The sequence below is a fragment of the Thamnophis sirtalis genome, unplaced genomic scaffold, assembly GCF_051295495.1.
Source record: "Thamnophis sirtalis isolate CommonGarterSnake01/CBP01778 unplaced genomic scaffold, rThaSir2_p1.2 scaffold_9, whole genome shotgun sequence".
Classification (NCBI taxonomy): domain Eukaryota; kingdom Metazoa; phylum Chordata; class Lepidosauria; order Squamata; family Natricidae; genus Thamnophis; species Thamnophis sirtalis.
The window spans coordinates 48,532,413-48,560,316 of record NW_028261389.1 but is presented as its reverse complement, the minus strand read 5'-3'; the positions used below and the strand labels follow the sequence as shown (position 1 = coordinate 48,560,316).

At 43.3% G+C, this 27,904-nt stretch overlaps 1 long non-coding RNA gene across 1 annotated transcript in view; it reads left to right on the top strand.

Moving 5' to 3' along the window:
* The first annotated feature begins 339 nt into the window (after positions 1–339).
* LOC148044114 (uncharacterized) overlaps positions 340–27,904 on the top strand; it is a 46,172-nt gene continuing 18,607 nt past the window's right edge. Inside the window, exon 1 of the long non-coding RNA XR_015697752.1 lies at positions 340–4,180. This is a non-coding gene — a long non-coding RNA (uncharacterized LOC148044114). The remainder of the gene's footprint in view (positions 4,181–27,904) is intronic.

Sequence of the window (27,904 nt, the reverse complement as noted above, 5' to 3'; positions counted from 1 at the left end):
TCTGTTTTTTTCTCTGAAGCAGCTCCCAAATAATTGGTGACGTGACTGAAATTTGCCTCGTTAACTGAATGTTGCTATGGCCATTTCACAGATTGTTAACTCTGCTAAGGGATTAATACCAGCACCAATTCAGCTTTCCAAAGTACAGATAGCCCTTGACTTACAACAGTTCAGTTAGTGACTGTTCAAAGTTACAATGGTACTGAAAAAGGAAACTTATGACCATTTTTCACACTTATGACTTTTGCAGCCTCCCATGGTCACTAATTTTGGATGCTTGACAGCTGATTCACATTTATGATGGTTGCAGTGCCTGGAGTCATGAGATCCCCTTTTGCGACTTTCTGACAAGCAAAGTCAACAAAGAAGTTAGATCCACTTACCGTGTTACTAATTGAAGAACTGCAGTGACTCACTTAACAAATGTGAAAAAAATGGCAAAATGGGGCAAAAATCACTTAACAAATTTCTCACTTAGCAACAGAAATTTTGGGCTCAATTGTAGTTGTAAGTTGAGGGCTATCTTTTCATTGGTTGAAAACATCAGGTTTTCAATATGCATTATGAAATAGCTTATGCATTGTAAAGTTGTGATAATATTCCTGTTTTGATGGGTATTTGAATATTGGGGGTCTGCTTTGTGATGCTTTTTTGTTTAAAGTAGATTTTTGCAGATTTTAGTTTACATGTTTTAAGGTTACTGAATGGTAAGGATTTTAACCAGAAGCTTGCAATATGCATAACAAGCTTTTAACCCTTGTATTGTATTTTACTATATGAGCTGCCAGTCTCTTGGGACTGCACAATGTACAAGTGCTTGTACTGTAATAAATAAATAAAACTTCCAACTGGTGCATTCTGCCCTCAGTACATTCCATTCCACATTACTGGTATTTAAATAAAACATTGTATTCTGATTTTGCTGCAGCTTTGTCAGAAAAAATAAAAAATGCTGTAATAAAAAATATTGATCCTATAAATGGCAGTTCAAAATAAAATTACCATGTAATTGTTTTACAACAATTTAGAGGGTATTTTAATTCCTCTAGTTTAGTTCCTATTTGCAACTTTTTATATACTGCATTGCAAAATGACTCCAAATGATTTACAGTATAACATAAAAAATAGATCATCATCCCACTAAAAAGTAAAAAAGGTTATACCACAAAAACCATTCTACCGGTAGGTAAATAATCTCAAGCATTGACCATCTTGTCTCCAATTCTAACCAGGATAGCTGTATGCTGAGTATCATCAGCATATTGATAACAATTCATTGTGAAAGAAAGGATAAAATCTGTCAGTAGTTTTATGTATATGTTTAAAAAGCAGGAACAAACTAGCTACTCACCTAGCTTTCTCAAGGGAGTAATCATTTGATTGACCATTCCTAACTGCCGCCATCAATTGTAACTGACCACTTGAAGAAGGAGTCAGATCACTGTAAAATACAGTGTCTCCTCCCAGTCCTAAAGGCGGTCAAGAGGGATACAGTGATATAGAACCTATGTCAACCCCTAAAGCCGTGATGAACCTATGGCATGCATGCCGGAAGTAGCACGCAGAGCTATCTCTCTGGGCATGTGGAGCTGTCACTCGTTGCTCTTCCGGGTTCCAGCCCACTGGCCATCTGGTATTCATGTGCACAGGGTTGCCAGAAACTGGAAGAGCAGCTGCCCAGTGTTCCTGTGCATGCCAGGAAGATGATCTTCCTGTTTCCAGCATGCGCATGCGGGTCAGCCACTTGGTCTTCTGGTTTATGGTGCACATGCACGCACAAAGACCAGCAACACCAAGAGCAACATGAACACGTACCAAAAGACATGGAGAGGGGATTCCGGCAGTTGCTTCCTAGGGGAGCAGAGCTGTCGGCTAGGCCAGGGCTTCCCTCCTTCCTTGCCTGAGCGAGCTTCTTGCATGGTCGCAACCCTCCAGCCCATGTCGCATCTGTGTTCTGGGGCGCCAGACCAGCTCAGGTGCCCCAGAAGAGCTGGCAAGCCCCCACGCAGCCCCCCTGCAGGTGCAGAGGTTGAAAATGGGTGTACGGAGATGGCAATAGGCGGCAGCGGTGATGAGTGGCAACAGTGGCAATGGGCGGTGGCGACCTCCACAGCCTGGAACAGCTGATAGGTGGTATTCTGGGAGGCCGATCCAACTGCCAATCAGCTGCTCGTGCTAAATCAGGCTGTGCTGAAGCTGACTTTGCTGTTTGCTGCAAGGAGGCAAATTGCTGGGAGGCAGAGGCAGATTTGTTTTATTGTGTTTTCTTCCCCAAAAGCTAGGTGCGTCTTATAGTCAGAAAATACAGTAATGTCAAGTGCTGTTTTCTTGGCAATGTAAAAAAAGTTGTCATTTTCAGCATTGGTAACAGCTATTAATATTTGGTGATCACATCTATTCAAGAACAGCTAGGGATGGATTGGCTAAGCATCAGAGGATTTTAGGATTTGAGATGCTGTGAATTAGATGCTCACAGTCATTAACATAGATGGAACAACTGATGACAAGGCATAGGAGAATGGATTAAAAGGGCGGGAGTGACATAAACAACTAAGTTATTTGGAGCAGTCACACAAAATAAAAATAATAATTAAAACCTAGCTGAAAAAATACTTTAAAAATTTAAGCAGCTTTGAAAAAAATTAAATTAATAGAATAGAATAGAGCTGGAAGGGACCTTGGAGGTCTTCTAGTCCAGCCCCCTGCTCAAGCAGGAGAATCAATTCCATCTCAGACGAGGTATTGTCCAGTCTCTTCTTTAAAACCTCCAGTGATGGAGTGCCCACGATTTCTGGAGGCAAACCGTTTCACCAGTTAACTGTCCTCACCATCAGGAAGCTTCTCCTTAATTCAAGGTTGCTTCTCTCTCTGATTAGTTTCCAACCATTATTTCTTGTCTTGCCCTCTAGTGCTCTGGAGAATAATTTGACCGCCTCTTCTTTGTGGCAGCCCCTCAAATACTGGGAATACTGCTATCATGTCACGCCTAATTCTTCTTTTCTTTAGACTACCCAGACCCAAAATCTGAAGCCATTCTTCATATGGTTTAGTCTCCTGACGTTTGATCGTCTTAGCTGCTCTTTTCTGAACTTTTTCCAAAGTCTTAACATCTTTTTTGTAGTGTGGTGGCCAAAATTGGTTGCAGTATTCCAGGTGTGGTCTTACTAGGACTAATAAATATAAAGCGGTACAAATACTTCACATGATCTTGATTCTATGCCTCTGTTTACGCAACCCAGGATTGTATTATCTTTTAAGGCTGCTGCTGCTGCACACTACTGGCTCATACCCAAGTGATCCTCCACTAGGGCTCCAAGGTCCCTCTCACAGTTACTGTTTTTGAGCCAGGTCTCACCTTTGATGTTTCCTGCCTAAGTGTAAAGCTTTGCTTTTCTCCACGTTAAAATTCATTTTGTTGGATAAGGCCCATTGTTCATGTTTGTCAAGATCTTTCTGGATCCTGAGTTTGTCTTCTGGGGTGTTGGCTAATTGTAAGAAAATGACCAGCCTCAGCTTCAATAACATTGTTCCATAGTCTAGACCAGGGGCCTTCCCTGGTTAAAATGAACACTTTGAATAATTGTAGCATATCACACATGGCAAACAGCCATTTGTAACAATTCAAATATTTTTGAGGGAAGATCTTGCAGATATGATTTCAAGGCTGGGACTGGTTTTTCGCAAAGCTAAACTATGGGTTATTGTAATGTAGAAATAAACTGAATATTAAAGCTAAAGCAGCTTCAGAAGTTAAGAATAAAATCAAATATTAGGTTTGGATTCTGTTATTTCCTAGAATCTAGTATTTGAATATGTACAATATGTAACTGGTACTTGTTTCTGATTTCTGATTGGATTATTACTCTTAAATATGAAATGTCAATTAAATGTTTTTATATTAACATTATTATCTACATGATTGAAATATATTCATGATAGCTCCCTAACATTTGTTATATTTATTCTTGATCCTTTGTTTCTAGCCTTTGGTCTTGAAATGCTTTCTTTTTCTTTATATAGTGTTGCATATAATAGATTTATTTCAGCAGGATATTTATCTCTTATATTTAAATTAACACTGAAGAAACAATTGCAATAAAACTGACACAATTGAATATATTTGCTTTGTTTTCAGGGAATAATGTTCTAGGAAAAACTATCTTGACTTAGTTGGCAAAAAGTAAGTTAAAAATAACAAAGTGGAATGTTAAATTTTTACCATATTTTACTGTCTCTGAAACATAAATATATACTGAACAGTTTGATACTCCGCATAGTTAGTTAAACTTTTTACCATTTTAACTACAAACACCTAAGCGCCATAATTTCAATAACATCCTGCATTTAGTTAAAGGACTATTAACCAGATGAGACAAGCTAAAGAAATGATAAACAGAATCAAAATGTCAAAATTTACAAACTTTTTTCAGTTGAATGCAGTCAATTTAAATAATTACAGAAGTGTATGAAAATCAAATAATCAAAATATTAAACTGTCATTGTTATATAAATTCAGTCCTCAAAAAGGTTTTTTTAAATTTAAGTATGCCATTTAAGAAGACGTACCTTGGCAACATGAAAAGCCACCTGAGACCTTTCTATTTTATTCCATAAGTGGATTCTTGAACAAGCAAGAATAGTGTGTTGCACACCTGGAAAGCCTAACACACTTAGAAGAAAATTGGAAATTATAAAAAGAAAATATTCCTCAGTAAATATAGTAATATAGTAATGCAGCTCAGATATGCATTCTTCCTTGAATGGGAAAGAGAGGATTTAGGACTGACAGGTGGTGCTGAGATACACTGTCTGAGGTTCTATTCTCAGCTTTGAGGATTTAAGTTTTCCCCTCCTTCCTTTCTGCAGTTTGCTGTGGTTATCTCAAGATCAGTTGATAACTTGTCATTATGGCAATAAGACATGATTTTAATAAAACAATTAGAAGGATAGCCAAGTTTTTTTATTGGTTCCCAAAATCACTGGGGAGTCCAAGAAGGAGACATTTTAAACTTTTCTGGAAAACTTCTGGTAAGTTTATTTTATTCTTTTTCCTTGCATCAAATTGCATACTCATCTCATCACAATGGAGCTAAGATTTCTTGCTACCTATTTCAGATAATATTCTAGGTCTCAGGTTATTCTAAGCTAAGGTGACCAGATGTCCCGCTTTCGGCGGGACAGTCACGATTTCTAACAATTTGTCCCGCGTCCCGCTTTTAAAAAGTCCCGATTTTGGCTTCATGTTCAAAGCGCAGTGGATTTGCTTAAGAAATCCTAACCGGGGCAAGACAAAAGACAATATGTCTAACCCCTCTTTATGTCTCAGTACTTTCATTGAAGATATTAAAACGTTAAAGCAAGAAAACGGAACACCCCCCCCCCCGCCCCTTTTATTTCCTTTTATAAGAAAAGATGACTCAGTACCATAGAGCTCCAGGAAATACTTTGGCTAGAGAAGTAGCGACTGTTCCTTCCTGGATTTCCCAGAGGGGAGGGGCACGGAGGTTGGAGGTCGGCTCATGTGGGAAAAATGGTGGCACGCGAGGAGCTCCTCATCACTATCAAGGTTTCTTTGAAAAATATTTCCCTGGGACTAATTTCACCATTTTAATTTGCTCAGTTCTTTGTATTAACATCTACATCATTCTGGATTGACTTGGAGTGCTTCTTAAAGGCAAGCACAGAGAAAGAGTCACTGAAATGTATCATTTTAAAGGTCAGAAAGAACAGCAAACCCTTCTCAGACTCAAAATTATAGCATAAAGAAAGAAGAAGAAACTTTTCCAAAACTTTGATGGAAATGGCACCAAACTGAGCAGTAAAAGGCACAGAAATGGAGCTGTGCACTGCACAAAGTTGTTCAGGGATTCTTTTCAGCGGGGGGGAGGGGGGACCCTGGTCCTTTCATTCCCCATAGCCACAGAGGCACAGGAAAAAGGGGGCATTTTCCTTCTGCCTTTCCCTCTTGCTAAATATTTTTAAAGAAAAGTTTAGAGTTTTAAAATGGATGTAAAAAAAGGTTTTTCCCTTTTTAATATAAATGATGATGGTCTATAAAGATTAATAGGTGTGAACAGAATTATATGTTATTTATCACAGCAAGATGAAAAGTAGGGATGGTTAAACTGATTGCTTTATTCAAAGAAAAGAACATATCTATTTTAGTTTCCATGTGGAAACCACTTTTAAATTTTGTGCTTGCGATGGAAAAAATGAAATTGTGATTTTGGTTTTCCTGATTAGATACTTTATTGTTATAGAATTGGGTAGTATATATTATTGTGTAAAAGTAAAAAGTTGAGGTTGTAATGTTATTATCTTCTACTGTGCTAAAAAAGAGTCAGAAGTCAATGCCTCCCCCCCCTTTTCCCCTTCTACCACACACTTTCTCCTTTTTCCCTTTTTCCACTCTTAATTTCCCCTTATTTTCATTTTTTTGTCTTTTATATTCTGATAAACTAATAAAAATAATTAAGCAGGCGAGAAAGATAAAAAGTAAATGTGATTAAAGTTCACTTTTCATCTTCCTCCACCATCAGTGCCTTTCCCTCTCACTTTGGCCTTTTCTAGTGGAGCAAAAATAATATTTCGGTCAAAGCTTCCTTCCCAGGGGAGAACTCCCAGAATGCCAAGAGATGGGTATTAAACCAACCCAAAAAAGAAAGACCCTATCCCAGAAATCTTGCTTCAAGCAAAATTTCCCCCCATTTCCCTCATTACACTAAAAAAAAACCTCTTCCGTGTCTTCCTACTAAATGAAAGCCTTTTGGTGTAGTGGTGAAAGGACTGGCCTACACACCAAGGGAAGATGAGTTCGAGTCCTGCTTTTGGGCCAGTCATTCTCTCTCAGCCCAACCCACCTCACAGGAAAATATTAAAAGGAAGATTAGGTATGCTTTCTGCCTTTCAGTTATTTGTAAAAATAAGACAGGTGGGATAAAAATCTAATAAAAATAAAAATAAATGAACCATAGACCATTTATTCTATCAGAACATCTTATTCCTAATCAATTGGATTATTCGTTCATGAGGATTGAAGATAACATTAACTAAAAAGTCCTGATTTTTTTTAAAATTTTTAAATCAAGAATAACCCCCCCCCCCCGTCAATGGTGTCCCTCTTTACCAATGTTAAAATCTGGTCACCTTACTCTAAGCACACTTACTGTTTGAATATGGCCAAAGGGATCTACTCCTTTATTTGAGCCCAAACATCTGTATGTAATATAAGCAACTCCGTTTGAAACTTCTGAAATTTCGAAAGTGATCTGCCATTAGGCTTAGAAGGCTGTGAAAAAAAGAAAAATGCATTCCAACTACTCTTCATAGGAATGGTTGTGCTGCAGTTTGAATTCTTTTGTACGTGTATTACTACTGCATCTGAACCTTGAAAGGTGCTGGAAAATCCTAGTAGTTACCTAATCATGTCTTTATTTCTTTTGTATTAATTTAAAACTGCTTTGCTGAATCAACCATCTGATGTGTAATAAGATGGCAAAAAGCTATGTTGCTTCTTATTAAAATCTAAGATATATTAACTGAAACTGATACAAAATCAATCATCTTAGAATTAAAGTTATTTTCATAGTTGTGCACAAGCAGCAGTCTTGTTGCTGTTGTCATATGTAAAAAACAGTTTTTCCCAATTATTTGTCCATCAATCCCAAAAGGAATATCTTTGATTTCAATTGTGAGTCTTCATAAGTCTTTAAGAACTTCTGAATCAATGTATGTATTTAAACCCAATTTTAAAGCTTTTTTACATGTCCACCAAGCATGCTAACAAGTCCCCACTTGTTAATCATATTTCTAACATATGTTTGAGATACCTTTATACATAACAATGGAAAGATTCAAAATTACCCACAATGGAAGAATGGGTGGTAAAATTGATGGAGCTGGCTGAGATAAAATATTGGCAGCTTTAATTAGAGAAAATACATTTATTAATTTTAATGCTGGTTGGAAACCTTTTTTGTACTTTTTGCATGAAATAGGGAAAAATGAAATTCTGACATTTGGATTTGATGATACTAGACAAAATAGTAGATAGTAGAAAAATGAAAGCAATGTTGCAGACAGTAAGAATTTAATGTAAATTTAAACTCATATCTGCTGTAAAGGAAAGCTGGAAATCTTTGTATTTCTTTTTTTCCCTGAACTTTTGGCTTTGCTTTCTTTTTCGCCCTTTAGTCTTTTCTTCTACTTTAATTTTTGTTAGTTTTTTCTCTTAATCTGAAAAAATCTAATAAAATTATCTAAAAAAGAATTTTAAGTTTTGAGTCTTGTTTGATTACTGCAATAAGTCACAGGGATGACATAGTCATAGATCTAATAAAAATCTATTTCTAATTTTACAATCTTCTTTTATAAAATAAGGTGGAAGGAACTTTGTTGCTATTTTTATTGGTAGTATTTCTAGACAACTGAATATCAGTCATATTTTATCACTATATAAAGTTTCCATGGGTGGTGGCTCCAAAGAGTGGAAAACTAAACACTATTTTCATTTCTTTCAGTCTAAAACATAGTTCAATTAAGTGTCTTTTATAACTTCATGGTAGTCATCTCTACAAAACTAATTCAGTTTGTTGGGACACAGTCTTACACTTATTTTGGACTTAGATGGACCACATTTTTTTCAGCTGTCTTACTTTTCCCCTTTCGATTAATACTCAACCATAGTCAACAGTACTCAATAGTATTCAATCAATGTTGATCTGCTGAAAATCTGTTGAACACACATTTTTTTCCCCTTTAAATTTTGAACAGCAAAATTATACTTCTTAATGGGTAGGTACTCGAACACCTGTGTATACTTTTAGACAGGATTATATCCAACTATAATTAGAACTGTTAAAATCAATTCTAAATAATAATTTAAAAAGCACTTCCTGTAATAAACTCTACCTTCCTTGACAGGATTGCTATGTATTTTATTGATTCCATTAATTCCATTAAGTTAATGTGCATTGTATCTTCCAAAAGATGCAGAAGCCCATTAAAGCTGACATTCTAAAATATAATTTTGTTCTTTAAATTTGTATTTATTAAGGAAATGAATTCAGTTCATCTGTGTCATGTTGCCTATCAGCACTAGGGGGCAATAAATAATAAACTAAACATGCTATTTATTTTTTTCCACTCAGGTTTTTTTTAATTATTATTATTTTCCTTCTACAACACCTTACAGTCATTATATCAACATTATTATGTCATCATACCTGTACATGTAAATATTATTTTGCTTCTATGTTTATAAACCTTTATACTGTTCTCTTACACTCTCACTCTCTCTTTATATTGTTGTGTGTATTAAATATATAAGTATATATACAACAGAGAGATACAAAGTTTGTGTGTGGGGGGAAATATAGTTAGGATAGATTAGCAAAGGTAAGGGAATAAGAAATGATACTAAATTATGTCTGGGTTGGCGGAAATACCATCTCAAGGAAACATAAACTGAGATTTAAAATAGACACACCAACAACAATAGAAAAAGAAAGGGAGAGAGGAGGAGAGAATGAAAGGAAGACGGGGGAAAGAAGAAAGAGGTAAGGAGAGTAGGATGGAAAGGAGAGAAAGAGGAGGAGAGAGGGTAGAAAGGGGAAGAGGAAGAGCAGGAGTAGGAGAAAGGTACGGGAAGAAGGAAGGGGAAGGAGAGGAGGAAGGAAGGAAGTAGAGAAGGGAGGGAGGGAGAAAGGAAAGGGAAAGGAAAGGAGGATGGAAGGGAGAGAAAAGAAAGGAGAGAGGGTAGGAAGGGGAAGAGGAAGAGCAGGAGTAGGAGAAAGGTACAGGAAGAAGGAAGGAAAAGGAGAGGAGGAAGGAAGAAAGAGAAGGGAGGGAGGGGGAAAAGAAAGGGAAAATAAGGTGGTGTTACAACAGGAGGAAGGGATGGGAAACAAAACAACCCAAACTGTATATTATAACCTATTAAATGAAATAATAAATGTATAAGAATGATAAATGTTAAAACACCTGTAACCAAACAACATGCTGTATGTGATGATGGCTTTGTGTGTGTGTGTGTGTGTGTGTTTGTTTTATTGTTGTGTGTATGTGTTGTCTATGTAATAAAAATTAAAAAAATATAAATAAATAAAAAGAAAAGGAAAAAAAGGAAAAGGAAAGGAAGATAGAAGAATGACAGAAAGGGAAAGGAAAGGAATGGAATGGAATGGTATGGCTCAAAAATCAAGTCTCAAGATCCCATGGACCCGTTTGGCTCAGGCAGTCCAACTCCATGCTCCTTCCCTCCGCAAAGCAAAGGGGTTGCAGAAAGACTGCCAAGCCCAGAACGGGGCTTCAGATGACGCAATGCCTGAGAAACCCCGGATGTGCAGAGAAATGCAGGCTACAACCAGTGAATCGCGTTTTCCCAGTAACCGACAAATCCCCAGAGGAAAAGTAGGAATTCTCCCTTCTTCAGCATCATCGGTCTCCGGGCAGAGTTTTCCTTGATTGCACCAATCACCAGATGGAGGAGAGAGTTCGGTGCAGAGAGAGAAAGGAGGGAGGGGGGATATTTTCAGTCATATTTTAAGACATTAAAAAACACTGCGGCAGTTTGAAACTTCTGCGCGGTGTTTTTTGTCATGTACGCGGTTGCGCAGCCGTGCAGCTTAGAGGGAACATTGGTGCAGAGGTGCGGAGACAAAAGATGACCTTGGGCTTCTAGAAAGGAATGACAACAACACATTCCACAATTATATTCCTTTCTATCCCCCCTCCCCAATTACTACACTAATGAAACAGCAGAATGAAATAATAGAGAGTGTGGCATGTCAAAGATCCTAAAAAGGAATATGACTGCAGGCCTGACAAGCGGCCTCTCCTCAGAAGAAAAACGTTTCCTGAAAAGAGAATAACATAAAAGTTAGCATAACAAAATTAACCACCTCTCCCCCCCGCCCAGGGAGACCCTTTGTCTTATCGGGAAAGTTCTCATGGAATTGTTCTACTAACTTCTCCACTTTTAGGTTCCAGCTTTTCACTCAAGTGGCTTCAGACAAAGGGTAATCCTTCCAATGCACTAAATACTGTAAGCAACCCCTATTCAGCCTGGAGTCTATGATTTTTTCCACCTCAGATTGTGTTTCCCCTTCTATCACTACAGGAGGAGAGAAAGCTTGGGTGGATGCTCTTATGTTAGACCCAATTACTGATTTCAACAAGCTACAATGAAATTCTGGGTCAATTTTCCCTAGACTTCTGGGTTGACTGAGTTGAACTATAACTGGGTTAACTATCTTCAATATTGGGAATAGAGCTAGAAATTTTTGACCAAAATTTCCTTGCTAGGCATTCTTAATCTCATGTATTTAGTAGACACAAAAACTTTGTTCCCCACATGAAAGGGATTTTGGAGCGAGCGGTGTTTATCAGCTTGCTTCTTGTAGGCTTCTGCTGCATCTGCTAGAGCCTTCTTCATATTTTCCCATCCTTTCTTTAGTGTGTCCATCCATTCATTCAGAGATATGAAGGAGGGAGGTTCTCTAGGCAACTCAGGCATGGCAACAAATTCCATGCCACTGGTAATCTGGAAAGGAGTTAATTCAGTGCTGCTGTGGACTGCGTTGTTGTACGCCACTTCGGCAAAGGGTAGCTAGTCCGACCAGTTGTCTTGCTGATAATCCACATAACACTGGATGTATTTTTCCACCACTGCATTGGCCCTCTCTGCTGTGCAGTTCATCCAGGGATGAACTTCTGAGCTCAGTTCTTGTGTGGACCCATTGGACCTCAGAACCTCTTTCCAGGACTTGGCTTTGAACTGGACTCTGCGGTCTGAAATGATCCTCTTGGGCAATCCGTGCAGGCGATAAATGTGTTTCACAAACATTTTCGCTAATTTCTTTGCAGACAGCAACCCTGAGCAAGCGATGAAGTGTGCCTGCTTGGAAACCAAATCAATAACTGTCCAGATTACTCTATTCCCACTGCTGTCTGGGAGTTCGATGACGAAGTCCATTGCAACCTCTTCCCATGGTCGGCTAGGGCTAGCCATTCGTTGTAGTAGTCCAGGGGACTTCTCCGGCAGTGGTTTCATCGTTGCGCAAGTAGCACCAAAATTGACGCCTGGTGAGGTGGAGCGTTTTTAGGAATCCAAAGTGGCCTAGTTCCGCCTCATGCTTCGCTGTAGAACTTCCAGCCTCAACTCTGCTGGGACGTACAGTTTGGACCCCTTCCAGGCTAATCCATTTTCCATCGTTAGGATTTCCTGGTTATTGTTGAGCCACTGGTCTGTTGGGAGCACCAATTTCATAGCTGTCCTCAGCTTATCCTGGCTTCAGTTAGTGACTTGGGCTATCTTTTGGTGGAAGGAAGAAATGATGGGGTGAATAACTTCTCCCTTCTTGCTGTTGTACTGTGGTTTTCTTGACAACCTCCCCCAACAAGTTTTTGGTACTTGTTGGACCCTGGGGTTTTTGTCTCTGCTGCAAGTGCTGCAGTTTCTGGTCTCTTGGGTTCAATCATCCCTGTCTGGTCCTTTTCCTCCACAGGTGGTAGCAGCCCAACCGCGATCGTCAATTTCCTACCACCGTCTTCCCACTTTATGGTAGGCTTCCACTTGTCAAGCCATGCAAGCCCCAAGATAATTGATTCTGGCATCTCTGGAGCCACAATGAATCTGAGAAGCTCATAGTGGCAGCCCACTTGTAACTTCACCAGTTCAGTTATGAGCATGCTGGGCCCCCTCCAATTAGTGTTCCATCTACCTGCTCAACCCGATTGGGACAGGCTAGAGGTCTTGTGTGTATGCCTAATTGCTTGACAATCGACATGCTGATTAAGCATCAAGTGCAACCAGTGTCCACAACTGATTCAACTTCCCCTTCCACCCCCGTCTCAGGTACTTGGAGTTTGACTTGGAAGGCAAAGAGGCAGATAGGTGCATTCACCATTGGATCATCTTCAGCATTTTCCTCCTCCAAGGCCTCCCCATTGGTAGGACATTTCATCACCTTAGGTTGGGGATCCTCTTCCAGAGGTTGTTGGCCCAGATGACTCTTCTGTGGTGGCATCTGGGGCCTTCTCTTTGTGGTGGTTGGTGCACACGTTTATTCTTCAGCATTTTCCTCCTCTGAGGCCTCCCCCTTGGTAGGACTTTTCATCACCTTAGGTTGGGGATCCTCTTCCAGAGGTTGTTGGCCCAGATGACTCTTTTCTGGTGGCATCTGAGGCCTTCTCTTTACCGCCGTGGTGGTTGGTATGCACATTTGTGGCATTGGGGTTGGACCCAAGCACTCTGACGCTCTGTGGCCAAATTGACAGCAACGGTGGCATTTTATTGGCCCCCACGAAGGAAGGAACCTAGTTACACCTCTAAACTTAGGAACCGCCTCATCACATTGTTCCATTATCCCTCCTGCAGCTTTCCCCTTATTCATTCTTTCTTCCATTGTTGAGAACTCTTCTCTGTAGGAAGGTGGGGTAAGAACCTGTTGGGGCATTGCAGGTGAGACTGGACTCTGTGGGAAGGTCAATCCCTGGATTGGCCACTGCCCAGTTATCTGCCATGGTGCCATCTGCTAAGGGAGGGCAGATGCCCACTGGCATCCCTTCCATCCATGACCTGGAGTTAAGACCCATTCCAGGGTTGCCTGATTCACAGGTTGCAGTTCAACCAACGATGGCTGGCTAGGGGGGTTTATGTGCCAAGGCCCCCTCTGCTGGCTTGGAGGATTTTCCCATGTTGATGGCCAAGCAGGTGCCCACTGGCATCTTTTCCATCCATACTCTGGGAAGAAAGCCAAATTTGGTGGTGCTTGATTCACAAGCTGCAGCCCAATTTCCGGTGGCTGTCTAGCGAAAGATGCTGGCTAAATCCCTTCTTTCTGGCTGGGTTGAATTTTCCATTTTGATAGGCAATCTGTCTTCAACTCAGTTGCAGGGTAATGGGTCATTTATCACTGTTTGAAAGGAGTAATTATCTCCACTCCAGTCCTCCAGTCCATTGCAGCTTTCCCCCCCTAGAATTCTTGGCTGGGGAAGGAGGGGGAGATCACTCACGTTTAGCTGCTCAAGTTGATCTGGGACTTTCATTCTCCAGCCGTGCGGTGAGTTAGTTTTCCCAGTTCCCTCCAGCTGCATCTTCCCAGATGCTCTTTATCTGAAAATTTCCTCTCCCACAAATTCCTTTGCTGCTTGGGAGAGATGTAGAGAAGTGTCTCATCTCAGCTTCTTATCTCAAAAAGCTTTCCCTTAATTGTTCGCTGATATTTTACGCTGACCCGTTCAGTCAGCATTGAGAAATCAGCACCCCCCTCACCAGCCCCCTTGCCAGGGTGCTGGTGATTTATTTTAAAAGGAGATTTTGGATAATGTCAGTGTTCCAAATATTTGTTTGTTTGTTTGTTTGTTTGTTTGTTTGTTTGTTTGTTTGTTTCATTTGTATGCCGCCCTTTTCCCCCGAGGGGGACTCAGGGCGGCTCACAACTCAAACAAGGGAAGGGGGATACAGACAATTTGACAAACACAAAACAATACATAATTTAAAAGCACAACAATCATACTATTCGAGATAGGGGCACGGTTCTTTAGCCCCAGGCCTGTCGGAACAGCCAGGTTTTAAGGGCTTTGCGGAAGGCCTGGAGGGTGGTGAGGGTGCGAATCTCCATGGGGAGTTTGTTCCAGAGGGTCGGAGCAGCCACAGAGAAGGCTCTCCTCCGGGTAGTCGCCAGTCGACACTGGCCAACGGATGGAATTCGGAGGAGGCCTAGTCTGGGGGATCTAATCGGTCTGGTGGAGGTAATTGGCAGCAGGCAGTCTCTCAAGTACCCAGGTCCAATACCATGAAGGGCTTTATAAGTGACGACTAGCGCCTTGAAGCGTATCCGGAGACCAATAGGCAGCCAGTGCAGCTCGCGGAGGATAGGTGTTACGTGGGTGAACCGAGGTGCACCCACGATCACTCGAGCGGCTGCATTCTGGACAAGCTGAAGTTGCCGAATGCTCTTCAAGGGCTGCCCCATGTAGAGCACGTTGCAGTAGTCCAGTCTAGAGGTCACAAGGGCGCGAGTGACTGTAGTGAGGGCCTCCCGGTTCAGGTAGGGACGCAACTGGTGCACCAGGCGAACCTGGGCAAATGCCCCCCAGGTCACAGCTGACAAGTGGTGTTCAAAAGTCAGCTGTGGGTCCAGGAGGACTCCCAAATTGCGGACCCTGTCTGAGGGGCGTACTGTTTGACCCCCCAGCCTGAGAGATGGAACACTTGGCCAATTAGTAGGAGGGAAACACACCAGCCACTCGGTCTTATCTGGATTGAGTACAAGCTTGTTAGCCCCCATCCAGTCCCTAACAGCCTCGAGGCCCTGGCACATCACGTCCACCGCTTCATTGAGTTGGCACGGGGCGGACAGATACAGCTGCGTATCGTCCGCATACTGGTGGTATTTTATCCCGTGCCATCGAATGATCTCACCCAGCGGTTTCATGTAGATATTAAACAGGAGGGGGGACAGGACCGAACCCTGCGGTACCCCATACATCAGGGGCCTAGGGGTCGATCTCTGCCCTCCGACCAACACTGACTGCGACCTGTCCGAGAGGTAAGAGGAGAACCACCGTAGAACAGTGCCTCCCACCCCCACCTCCCGCAGTCGTCGCAGAAGGATACCATGGTCAATGGTATCAAAAGCCACTGAGAGGTCAAGGAGCACTAGGACGGAGGCATAACCTCCATCCCTGGCTCTCCAGAGATCATCGATCAATGCGACCAAAGCGGTTTCCGTGCTGTAGCCAGGCCTAAATCCCGACTGGAAGGGATCTAGATAATCGGTTTCCTCCAAGGACCGCTGGAGCTAAAAGGCTACCACCTTCTCAACAACCTTCCCCACGAAGGGGAGGTTGGAGACTGGACGATAGTTGTTTAAAACGGCTGGATCCAAAGATGGTTTCTTCAGAAGGGGTCTCACCACGTCTGCCTTTAGAGCGGGGAGAAAGAACCCCTCCCGAAGGGAGGTGGTAACAACCGCCTGGATCCAGCCCCGTGTCACCTCCCTGCTGTTAGCAACCAGCCAGGAGGGGCACGGGTCCAGTACACATGTGGAGGTACTTACAGCTCCCATGGCCTTGTCCACGTCCTCAGGGGTAACAGCTTGAAAATCAATCCAGTGATGTCCTGCCAGATTCTCCCCTGTTGCCTCAGCTGGTTCTGCGCAATTGGAGTCCAGGTCCACCTGAAGCCGAGCAACTTTATCCGCGAGGAATTGGACGTAATCCTCAGCTCTGCCTTGCAAAGGATCGCTCATATCCCTCCTATTTAGGAGGGAACAGGTTATCCTGAACAAGGCGGCTGGGCGCGACTCAGCGGAAGCAATCAGAGAGGCAATGTGTGTTCTTTTAGTCGTCCTAATTGCGTGGAGGTAAGCTCTGATGCTGGATGTTAAAAGTGCTCGGTCTGACTCGGACTTACTGGATGTCCATCGTTGCTCTAGGCGTCTCTTTCGGTGCTTCATCTCCCGGAGTTCCTCAGTAAACCAAGGGGCCCTCCTGGATCCACTGCCTCGGATCGGCCATAAAGGCGCAATCCGGTTAAGAGCCTCTGTCGCTGCTGAGTTCCAGGCAGCAACCAGAGTCTCTGCCGGACTGTGGACGAGGGTATCAGGAATAACTCCAAGCCCCGTCTGAAAGCCCGAAGGGTCCATAAGTCGCCTGGGGTGGAACCACCTAATCGGTTCCTCCTCCCTACAGTGGGGGTTTGGTCTCCGAAAGTCAAGCCTCAGTAGGTAGTGGTCCGACCATGACAGGGGTAAGATCTCGCTACCCCTCAAACCAAGATCACAACTCCACTGCTCCGAGAGGAATACGAAGTCGAGCATGTGACCCGCCGAGTGAGTCGGGCCCCGAATTACTTGGGTCAAGCCCATGGCTGTCATGGAAGCCATGAACTCCTGCGCTCCATCAGAGTGTTCACCAAGCGAAGGCAAGTTGAAATCCCCCAGAACCATAAGCCTGGGAAACTCAATTGCCAGCTCGGCTACCAACTCGAGAAGCAAGGGGAGGGCTGCCGCAATGCTGTTGGGAGGCAGGTATGTTAACAGCAAGCCCACTTGACCCTTGATGTCCAACTTCACCAGCAGGGACTCACACCCGACAAGCTCCGGAGCAGGGATCCTACGAGGTACTAGAGACTCTCGGATAACAATAGCCACCCCCCACCCCTTTCCTGGGACCGCGGCTGATGAAGCACCTGAAAACCCTCTGGGCACATCTCTACGAGGGGGACCCCTCCCTCCGGGCCCAGCCAGGTTTCAGTAATACATGCCAGGTCTGCCCTCTCGTCTAAAATTAAGTCCCGAACGAGGGGAGCCTTATGAACTACAGACCTGGCATTTAGCGACAGCAGCCTGAGACCAGGGTCCTGATTACTCGCGCCATCTGGCCTTGGAGTGGGACTCATAGGGCCGGAAGGAGGTATCTCTGTGACGTAGCGAGCCCTCCTTCCCCGGTAATGGCCAGCCCTAAAGTCCCCGCCATATCTGCCCCTCCCTGTTAAGACCGTAATGCTCCGGCCCACTCCCGTGTCCATGGTCCCTCCGCCCACCCCAATAGCCCCCGCGTTTCCCGACAGGTCCTTCGAATCAATCATCCTCCCACACAAACACAGCCACTCATCCATGCATTCCCCACATAAGTCAGTTAAAACACAAAAAATACAACAATAATGAATTTAAAAAGTGGGTACAGTCATCAATCAGACATACCATTCACACTGCATTCCTAAGTGCGCACTCCTCTGGTAAGGCTGAAAAGTTCCCAAGAGTCTAAGGTGGTCGAGGGGAGCAAGAGGTCTTCCTATGCGCAGTGGGCATCCCCGTTTGTCCAAAAAACCAAGGCACTATGATAGATGAAATTAAATAAGTGCTATTCAAAATGGTATTGATATTCCCAGGGCGGTTGCAGCTAGTGATAGTCAAAGCAGTTGGGGCTGAGATAGCACGTCCAGAGGCCCTGGGACTATGGTTAGGCAAAACGTGGTGTTTAAAAACACAGCTGGAGAATGACCAGATGACCAGCAAGGGAAGCAGACAAAAGCTCCACAATATTGATGACAAGCTGTAGGAGAAACTCTCCCAGTCCACCAGGGGAAGAAGTCCAAACAAACAGAGTTCAGGAGAGAACGATAGTACAAAGGTTGAGCCACAGGGGTGGGTGGGGGGAGGCGTCCGGAAGGGCTATGGCGGTGGCAATTGTAATCAACCACCCAGTTCGTCCAGTCTCTACGGGCACCCAGATTGTGTTTTCCCCCTCTGGAGCGGAGGCAGTCCAGGATAGCCCCCAAAGGTTCTGCAATCCGGGCGGGCGCTGTCGGAAGATGTTGCAGGCACCCAAGAATGAAACGAAATGCCGCCATCATCTGCCCACCGCCTGCAGCGGCAACAGCGAGCAGCGAAGGAACCGTGGCAGAGGAACAAGGGGGGTGAGGGGGAGGCGGCCTGGGAAAACTGAAACGGCGGCGGCAAAACCAGCCGCCCAGTCCCGACCACTCTGCTGTTGGAATCCAACCGCCCCTTCCTCAGGGCGAGGCACAAACTGCCTCATGTAACACACTGTCCAGCGCAGTCCAAATACAAGCCCCGAACCAGGGTCTCACCGGCAGCGCTGCGCATCTAGGAAAAACATCCGCCACTGCGCAGCTGAGATAGAATGCCCGCCGCTCACCCGCTCTCTTCAACACCGCCGAGGCCAGGATGGAGTCACAAAAACTGTCTGGGGGGCGTCCAGCAGCAGCCCCCCGCGTAGGCAAATGCCTCTTCGGCTTGCCCAGTCGCTAATCTCCTGCCAGGACTCCTTTTTGCCGATCGCCGGGATCTCAATCCGCAGGTTAATTCGCTCTTTTGTTCTTTGTAAGCCCAGCGTTTAGCTTGGGCAGCCATTTCCCATCCTGCACATGCGCACTCATGCACTCATGCAGAATTAAATCAGAGTCAAAGGCAGAGCTATCCTTAAAGTTCCAATTTAATAAGACAGACATGTTGGCAACAAACTGTGGAAATCCCAATTCTAAAACTTCCTGGGATTTCACCCAGTTGAAAGTTCATGATCTTATCCCCACACCCATAAATCCATCACATGGTCCAAGCTTCTTCAGCCACGCTGGCATCTCCACCCAGCTGGTTCCGGTCAGGTGCAGAGGTGCGGAGACAAAAGATGTCCTTGGACTTCTAGAAAGGAATGACAACAACACATTCCACAATTCTACTCCTTTCTATTCCCCCCTCCCAACTACTACACTAATGAAACAGCATAATGAAATAAGAGAGAGTGTGGCAGGCCAAAGATCCTAAAAAGGATCTTTGACACCCTGCTACATCTCCATATTTTTCTAATTCTTGCATTAAACTATTTCCTGTTTCTAGCGGATCTTCTATATGAATACCAAATCATCTGCAAAGGCCTGAATTTTATACTCCTCTCTTTTAATTTTAGTTCCCCTTATCTCCGAATTTTGTCTAATTCTTATTAGCAGACTTTCAAGCATCAGGATAAAGAACAGAGGTGATAGTGGGCAACCCTGCCTTACTCCTTTCATTATTTTAAAGGTCTCTGTTCTTTCCCCATTTAATAATATATTTGCCCTTTGGGTAGAGTATATCGTTTCTATTAATCTTTCAAATTGGTCCCCTAATTTCATATTCTTAATTTGTTGCATCATGAATTCCCAATTTAAATTGTCAAATGCCTTCTGTGCACCCAGAAAAACAAATGCCACTTGTTTCTCTGGATGCACCTCATAATACTCTAAGATATTTGCTACTATTCTGGTATTATTCCTAATTTGCCTTGTTGAGAGAAATCCATTTTAGTCTGGATGTATATAGTCATTTAATAGTTTTTTCAATCTCACCGCTATTATTGTTGTGAATATTTTATAGTCGGCATTTAACAATGAGATTGGCCTATAGTTTTGAATCTTTTTTATCTGCACCTTCTTTAAATATTAATGTAATATGTGCTTCCCTCCATGAATCCGGTATTTTTGCTTTCACCAGTGCCTCATTATACATCTCCAACATCAAGGGTTCTATCAATTCGTTCAATTCATCTATTATTTTATACCATTCTGCTGGAAATCCACCTGGGCCTGGCGTTTTATTATTTTTCTGTTTTTGGATTGCCTGTTTCAATTCTAGTTTCGTTATTTTTTTTTTATAACAGTTCTTTCATGTCTTCTGTTATTGTCGGTTTTTCTTCTCCGTTCAGATATTCTTTTATTTGTTTTTCATCTACTTGTTCCCTTTATACACATTCTCAAAGTACTTGTATGCAATCTTTTTCTTCCCTTCCATTGTATGTTGTAATTCACCAGTTTTCTCTTGAAGTTGATATATTAATCTTTTCTCTCTCTCTTTTCTCAATCTGTATGACAATCACCTCCCTGGTTTATTTGCTTGCTCAAAGAAGTTTTGTTTTGTTAGTTTTAGGCCCTTTACCATTTCTTCCTGGTCTGATATATTTAATTTATGTTTTGCTAACATCCAATCCTTTCTAATTTTGTCATTCTGTGGCTTATTTTGTAATTCTATTTCTAAATTTTTAATTTCCTCTTCTAATATTTTCTGTTGTGCCCATTTCTCTTTGTTTCTTTTTGCTGAATACGCTATAATAATTCCACGGGAATAAGCTTTCATGGTGTCCCATAGATTTTGTATAGATGTCTGTTCTTTTGTGTTTTCCTTAAGGAATAACTCCAATTCGTTTCTACATTTTTGAATAAATTCTTTTTCTTTTAATATTTGCACATTTAACATCCATCTTTGTCTAGTTTTTTTTCCTTCCCAAATTATTTTGGGAGGCACAGTGGTTAAAGTGCAGTACTGCAGCCACTTCAGCTGACTGCTAGCTGCAGTTCGGCGGTTCAAATCTCACCGGCTCAAGGTCAACTCAGCCTTCCATCCTTCCGAGGTGGGTAAAATGAGGACCCGGATTGTTGTTGGGGGCAATATGCTGACTCTGTAAACCGCTTAGAGAGGGCTGAAAGCCCTATGAAGCGGTATATAAGTCTAACTATTGCTATTTTATTTTTAAAAAAATTATTTTGTTACTTAAACAACACATGCCCACACCAGTGGGAAAAGAAAAAATCAAAAAGTCAAAACACAGAGAAGACAAAAAGAACAAAAAACAAGGCAGGAGGGAAAAAAAGGAAAAACAAAAGAAGAAAAAAGAAAAAAAAACAACCACAGGTATATATTATAAAAAGTATATCAGCTGGTTACAACATGTTTTGGTGCATCTCTTCCATTAATTCATATTAATTCAAATATCTTAACTCAAATGTTTACCATATTGACATCATTATACCTCCACTTTTAGTTGACTACAGTTATTTAAACATCCTTCATCCTTAACTATGCCAAAGATTTAATCCATAACCACATGCTAGCATTTCATTTACTTGTTTGTAAAATCCTCTATTAACATCAAATCCTCATATCCTGTTTTAGCTGAACATCCATAATATTTAATACCAAAAATTCCATCTTCCATGCATATAGTTTATTATCTTTCTCCCTTCTTTATGTAATTATATCGTATATCGTAACATTTTCCCCATATTAGTTAACATCTAACTGTATATAGTTTTATTTTATTTTTTAATAGTGATAATTATTGTGATTAATAACCTTTGTATATGGTCCAAAAATATTTCCAACCTTCCCTTCTCATATCCAATTATTATTTATCATATCAACTCCACATTATATACATTACTATCAATATCAATTATTATTCAGCTATGTCTATTACAAATAAGAATAATTAGGTTTAGCGAATTTTGAATTGTATTCTTCCATCTATCAGCCTGTGTCTCTCCAATAACAAAGCCTCCTTAATCCAATTACCATTCGTGGATCAAATTCTACAAACGTCTTTATAAGCAAGTCCAAACAGGAATATCTTCGCACCTTTTTGCTTATGATGCCTCTCATATAATGTCCTAGGTGTTGTCCTACGCTTGTTGCACTTTTCAGCTTGTCTTTAATTCTCAGTGGTGGTATCGGAAATTTTGCAAATGATGTTTCATAAAGTATAAATTCTTTAATGCTTCTCATTCCTCCTCTTTTGAAATAAATCTTCTGTATGGCTGCCCCCCTTTCAAACGTTGCATCTCTTTCTCCCTCCAAAGTAAACCAGACGCCCGAAGTGTCAGCAAGTTGAGAATCTTTAAACCAGATGCCCGGAATGTCAGCAAATTGAGAAACTTCATTTCTGACATTCTTCATTTGTATTTCAGGAACACTCAAACATTCAACATTCTCACTTTTTTCTTCATATTTTGATGTTAAAACCAACAAATAGTCCAGCTTTTTTTCAAATCTATCATATGTATCAAGCAACTTTTGTAACGCAGAGAAAATCATTTGAAATGAATCATTTGAAGCTTGTATAGACGCCATGTTTGTGACGCAGCTATTTTCCCTTTAGAAGCTTTAAGATGTTTGCAAGTAAGAACACGCTGGGAGCTGTGCAATCTTATCTTTAAATTTTTAAATTTAAAAATTTTTTTTTTTATTTTTTATTTTAAATTGGTATGATGAGTGTATGAGACTGCATGTGACTGAGTGAATGCGCCCACTTTTATTATCCTATATTGTTGTATTTGTGTGTTTTTAATTATCACGTGGGGACTGTCTGAGTGAACGAATGAGTGTGTCTGATTCGGAGGGCCTGACCGGGAATGCGGGAGCTATAGGTGTGGTTGGGGGAACCACGGACACGGGAGTGGGTCGGAGCATTACGGTCATAACGGGGAGGGGCAGATATGGCGGGGACTTTAGGGCTGGCCATTACCGGGGAAGGAGGGTTCGCTATGTTACAGCGATCCCTCCTTCCGGCCCTATAGGTCCCACTCCGAGGCCAGATGGCGCGAGTAGTCAGGACCCTGGTCTCCGGCTGTTGTCGCTAAATGCCAGGTCTGTTGTTCACAAGGCTCCCCTCGTCCGGGACTTAATTTTAGACGAGGGGGCAGACCTGGCATGTATTACTGAAACCTGGCTGGGCCCGGAGGGAGGAGTCCCCCTCGTAGAGATGTGCCCAGAAGGATTTCAGGTGCTTCATCAGCCGAGAGCTCAGCGAAGGGGTGGGGGTGTGGCTATTGTTATTCGGGAGTCTTTGGTTCCTCGTAGGATCCCTGCTCCGGAGCTTGTCGGGTGTGAGTGCCTGCTGGTGAAGTTGGACCTCAAGGGTCAAGTGGGTCTGCTGCTCGGTGAACACTCTGATGGAGCGCAGGAGTTCATGGCTTCCATGACAGCCATGGGCTTGACCCAGATAATTCGGGGCCCAACTCACTCTGCGGGTCACACGCTCGACCTCGTATTCCTCTCGGAGCAGTGGACTTGTGATCTTGGTCTGAGGGGTAATGAGATCATACCCCTGTCGTGGTCAGACCACTGCCTACTGAGGCTTGACTTCCGAAGACCAAACCCCCACTGTAGGGAGGAGGAACCGACCAAGTGGTTCCGCCCCAGGCGACTTATGGACCCTTTGAGGTTCCAGACGGAGCTTGGGGTTATTCCTGATACTCTCGCCCACAGTCCGGTAGAGACTCTGGCTGCCGCCTGGCATTCGGCAGCATCGGAGACCCTCGACCGGATTGCGCCACTACGGCCCCTCCGAGGCGGCGGATCCCGGAGGCCTCCTTGGTTCACCGAGGAGCTCCGGGAGAGGAAGCGCCGGAGGAGACGCCTAGAGCACTTGTGGAGGTCCGATAAATCCGAACCGAACCGAGCACTCTTAACAACTTGCACCAAGGATTACATCAGGGCACTTAGGGCAGCAAAGAGATCTTATATTGCCACCTTGGTTGCGTCCGCCGAGTCTCGTCCAGCCGCCCTGTTTAGGATAACCCGCTCCCTCTTAAATAAGAGGGATACGGGGGACCCCTTGCAGGGTAGGGCTGAGGATTATGCCCAGTTCTTGGCGGACAAAGTTGCTCGGTTTCGGTCGGATTTGGACTCCACCTTTGCAGAGCCAGCCGAGGCACGAGAGGACGATTTGGTTGACCATCGCTGGGTTGAGTTTCAGGATGTTACTTCTGGGGACGTGGACAAGGCCATGAGGGCTGTGAGTGCCTCCACCTGTGTACTGGACCCGTGTCCCTCCTGGCTGGTGGCTAACAGCAGGGAGGTGACACGGGGCTGGATCCAAGCGGTTATTACCGCCTCGCTTCGGGAGGGGCACTTCCCCGCCGCACTTAAAACGGCGGTGGTGAGACCCCTCCTGAAGAAACCATCTTTGGATCCAGCCGTACTTAACAACTATCGTCCAGTCTCCAACCTCCCCTTTATTGGGAAGGTTGTTGAGAAGGTGGTGGCCTACCAGCTCCAGCGGTCCTTGGAGGAAGCCGATTACCTGGACCCCTTCCAGTCCGGCTTCAGACCTGGTTACAGCACAGAAACCGCTTTGGTCGCATTGACCGATGATCTCTGGAGAGCCAGGGATGGAGGCTATGCCTCCATCTTGGTTCTCCTCGACCTCTCAGCGGCTTTCGATACCATCGACCATGGTATCCTTCTGCGACGACTGCGGGAGGTGGGGGTGGGAGGCACTGTTTTACAGTGGTTCTCCTCCTACCTCTCGGACAGGTCGCAGTCGGTGTTGGTCGGGGGTCAGAGATCGACCACAAGGCCCCTATCATATGGGGTGCCGCAGGGGTCGGTCCTGTCCCCCGTACTATTTAACATCTACATGAAACCGCTGGGCGAGATCATTCGGAGGCACGGGATAAGATACCACCAATATGCGGACGATACGCAGCTGTATCTGTCCGCCCCGTGCCAACTCAATGAAGCGGTGGACGTGATGAGCCGGGGTCTTGAAGCCGTTAGGGACTGGATGCGGGCTAACAAGCTTGTACTCAACCCAGAAAAGACCGAGTGGCTGTTGTGTTTCCCTCCCAAAAATTTGGCTAGTGTTCCAACGATCAGGCTGGGGGGTCAAAATTTACACCCCTCAGACAGGGTTCGCAACTTGGGAGTCCTCCTGGATCCACAGCTGACTTTTGATCACCACCTGTCGGCTGTGACCAGGGGGGCATTTGCCCAGGTTCGCCTGGTGCGCCAGTTGCGACCCTACCTGAATCGGGAGGCTCTCACAACAGTCACTCGTGCCCTCGTGACCTCTAGGCTGGAATACTGCAACGTGCTCTACATGGGGCTGCCCTTGAAGAGCATTCGGCGGCTTCAGCTAGTCCAGAATGCGGCCGCGCGAGTGATCGTGGGTGCACCTCGGTTCGCCCACATAACACCTATCCTCCGCGAGCTGCACTGGCTACCTGTTGGCCTCCGTGTGCACTTCAAGGTGCTTCTTACTACCTATAAAGCCCTTCATGGTAGTGGATCTGCGTACTTGGGAGACCGCCTTCTGCCAATTACCTCCTCTCGACCCATAAGATCCCACAGATTAGGCCTCCTCCGAGTGCCATCTGCCAGCCAGTGTCGGCTGGCAACTACGCGGAGGAGAGCCTTTTCTGTAGCAGCTCCGACCCTCTGGAACGATCTCCCCGTGGAGATTCGTACCCTCACCACCCTTCAGACCTTCCGCACAGCCCTTAAGATCTGGCTATCCCGCCAGGCCTGGGGGTAAAGACCATAGTTTGCCCCCGCCCGAATGTTGAATGAATGTTGTTTGATCTTAACTATATATTGTATTTTTATGTTATTGTACGTCTTCCCCTCCCATAAGTTGTTAGCCGCCCTGAGTCCCCTCAGGGAAAAGGGCGGCCTATAAATAAACGCAACTACAACTACTACAACTACAACTATCTGATCTTACACCAACACAGCCAAGCAATAAAAGTGTCAAATTGTAAGGAGCCAAATTATAGTAAATTGGTTTACAGCCCGCTTAAGGAGAGTCAGAGGAGATGTTGGAGTAATCTTTCCTTTATCCATGTAAGTAGCATTTAAAACATTTAAGTAATAGGGTAACCACCGGCCATAAACCCATAAAAAAAAACCAATTCGCCGCTAGATTCTTCTGTTCTTTGGTTTCAATTAGCTTAAATTTTTATGCGGACCGTATCTCTTTGAGTAATAAAATCAGCTTACCAGTTGAAAACACTCACACCATTCTTAGGGGCAATCTGCAGTTTCGGTTAGCTTACAACTAATCCAGAAGGAACTGGCAAAGGAGGTTAAATTCCAAGCCCCCCAGAGACTTTGTGAATGTCTCTGAGGTCACTGGATCTCCTCCAACCTTTCACTGTCTCTCCGGGACAGTTTGGGTCCGAAAACGAACCGTCCAATTTCCTTCAGAATAGGGGAATTTCAGGAATAGCCTGAAACTCCGTCTTCTCACTGCTAAGACCCGCCTTCTTCCCTTCCCAAATTATTTTAATGGGGTTGTGATCCGCCCATGTATTTGGTAATATTTCAATTGCATGTATTTCTGCCCCAATTTCCCCATTCATCCATGCCATATCAATCCATGACCAGGATTGATGTGGATTGGAGTAAAAGGTAAATTGTTTTTTTTTCCTGGTTCCATTTTTCTCCAAATACCTATTAAATTTAGCTCCTCCATCATCTCAAAGCAAGTTGGTAATACTTTTTTATTTTTAGTTTTTTTGTCACTTACGTAATTTTTTTTACATCCACTATGGCATTATAATCTCCTATTATACAAATATTCCCCAATCCAATTTCTCTAATTTTTTCGTGTAGGTTTTTATAAAAGTCCTTCTGATTTTCGTTTGGGGCATATATTGCTACCAGTACTACTGATTTTTGGTTTATCCCTATCTCTATCATTAATATTCTTCCCTTTGGGTCTGCATAAATTAAATTTGTCTTTATCCCATCTTTAACATATATCGCTATCCCTTTTCTCTTTTCTTCTCCTGATGCTGCATATAATTTTCCTAATTTAGGACATTCCAGGTATTTTATATTTTGTTTTTTAATGTGTGTTTCCTGTAACAATATTATATCTGCTTTGTGTTTTGTTAATTTTGCCCAAATACGCTTTCTTTTTGTTGGTGAATTTAAACTCTTAATATTTACTGACAATAATTGAATTTCTTCTTCCATCCTCCTAATTCTCTGCCTGTCTTTATTTTTTATTAACTCTAGTTTCTTTTTCAGCTCCTTGTTTTTGGTCTCACTTCCTCCTCTCTCTGTTGCTCTTTCTCCTCCCTACTACTTTCTCCTTGTTCTCCTTCTGTTGTTCTCTGTTGTTCTTCCTGGCTTCTATATTCCAACTCCTCCTTACTGCTCTGTTCCTCTTCCAGGCCTACTAGTTGCTCATATAAATCTTGTGCCTTCTCCAGATTGTCAACTTTAATCCTTTTCTCCTGCCAAGTTACCAGCATCCCTTGAGGTACCAACCACCTAAATAGTATATCTCGTTTAATCAATTGTGTCACCAGAAATTGATAGTTTCTCCGTAGCTCCCTCACTCTTCACGGGATTTGTTTCAGTGTTTGTATCTCTTTCCCTTTGTACACCATCATCTCATCTCTTGTTATTCTATAAATTATATCTCTCAATTTTTTCCTCGCGAATCTAATGTGTACTTCTCTAGGTAATTGGTGTCTTCTGGCATTATTAGTGCTTTCCCTTATATATCGTCCAATTCATTTAGGATCTCATGCTTGTCTCTTTGTAGCATCTCTGCTATTAATTCTGACATTATCATTTGTAAATCTTTCTCTTTTTTAGCAATAGCAATAGCAATAGCAGTAGACTTATATACCGCTTCATAGGCCTTTCAGGCCTCTCTAAGCGGTTTACAGAGAGTCAGCATATTGCCCCCAACAATCTGGGTCCTCATTTTACCCACCTCGGAAGGATGGAAGGCTGAGTCAACCCTGAGCCGGTGAGATTTGAACCGCTGACCTGCTGATCTAGCAGTAGCCTGCAGTGCTGCATTTAACCACTGCGCCACCTTGGCT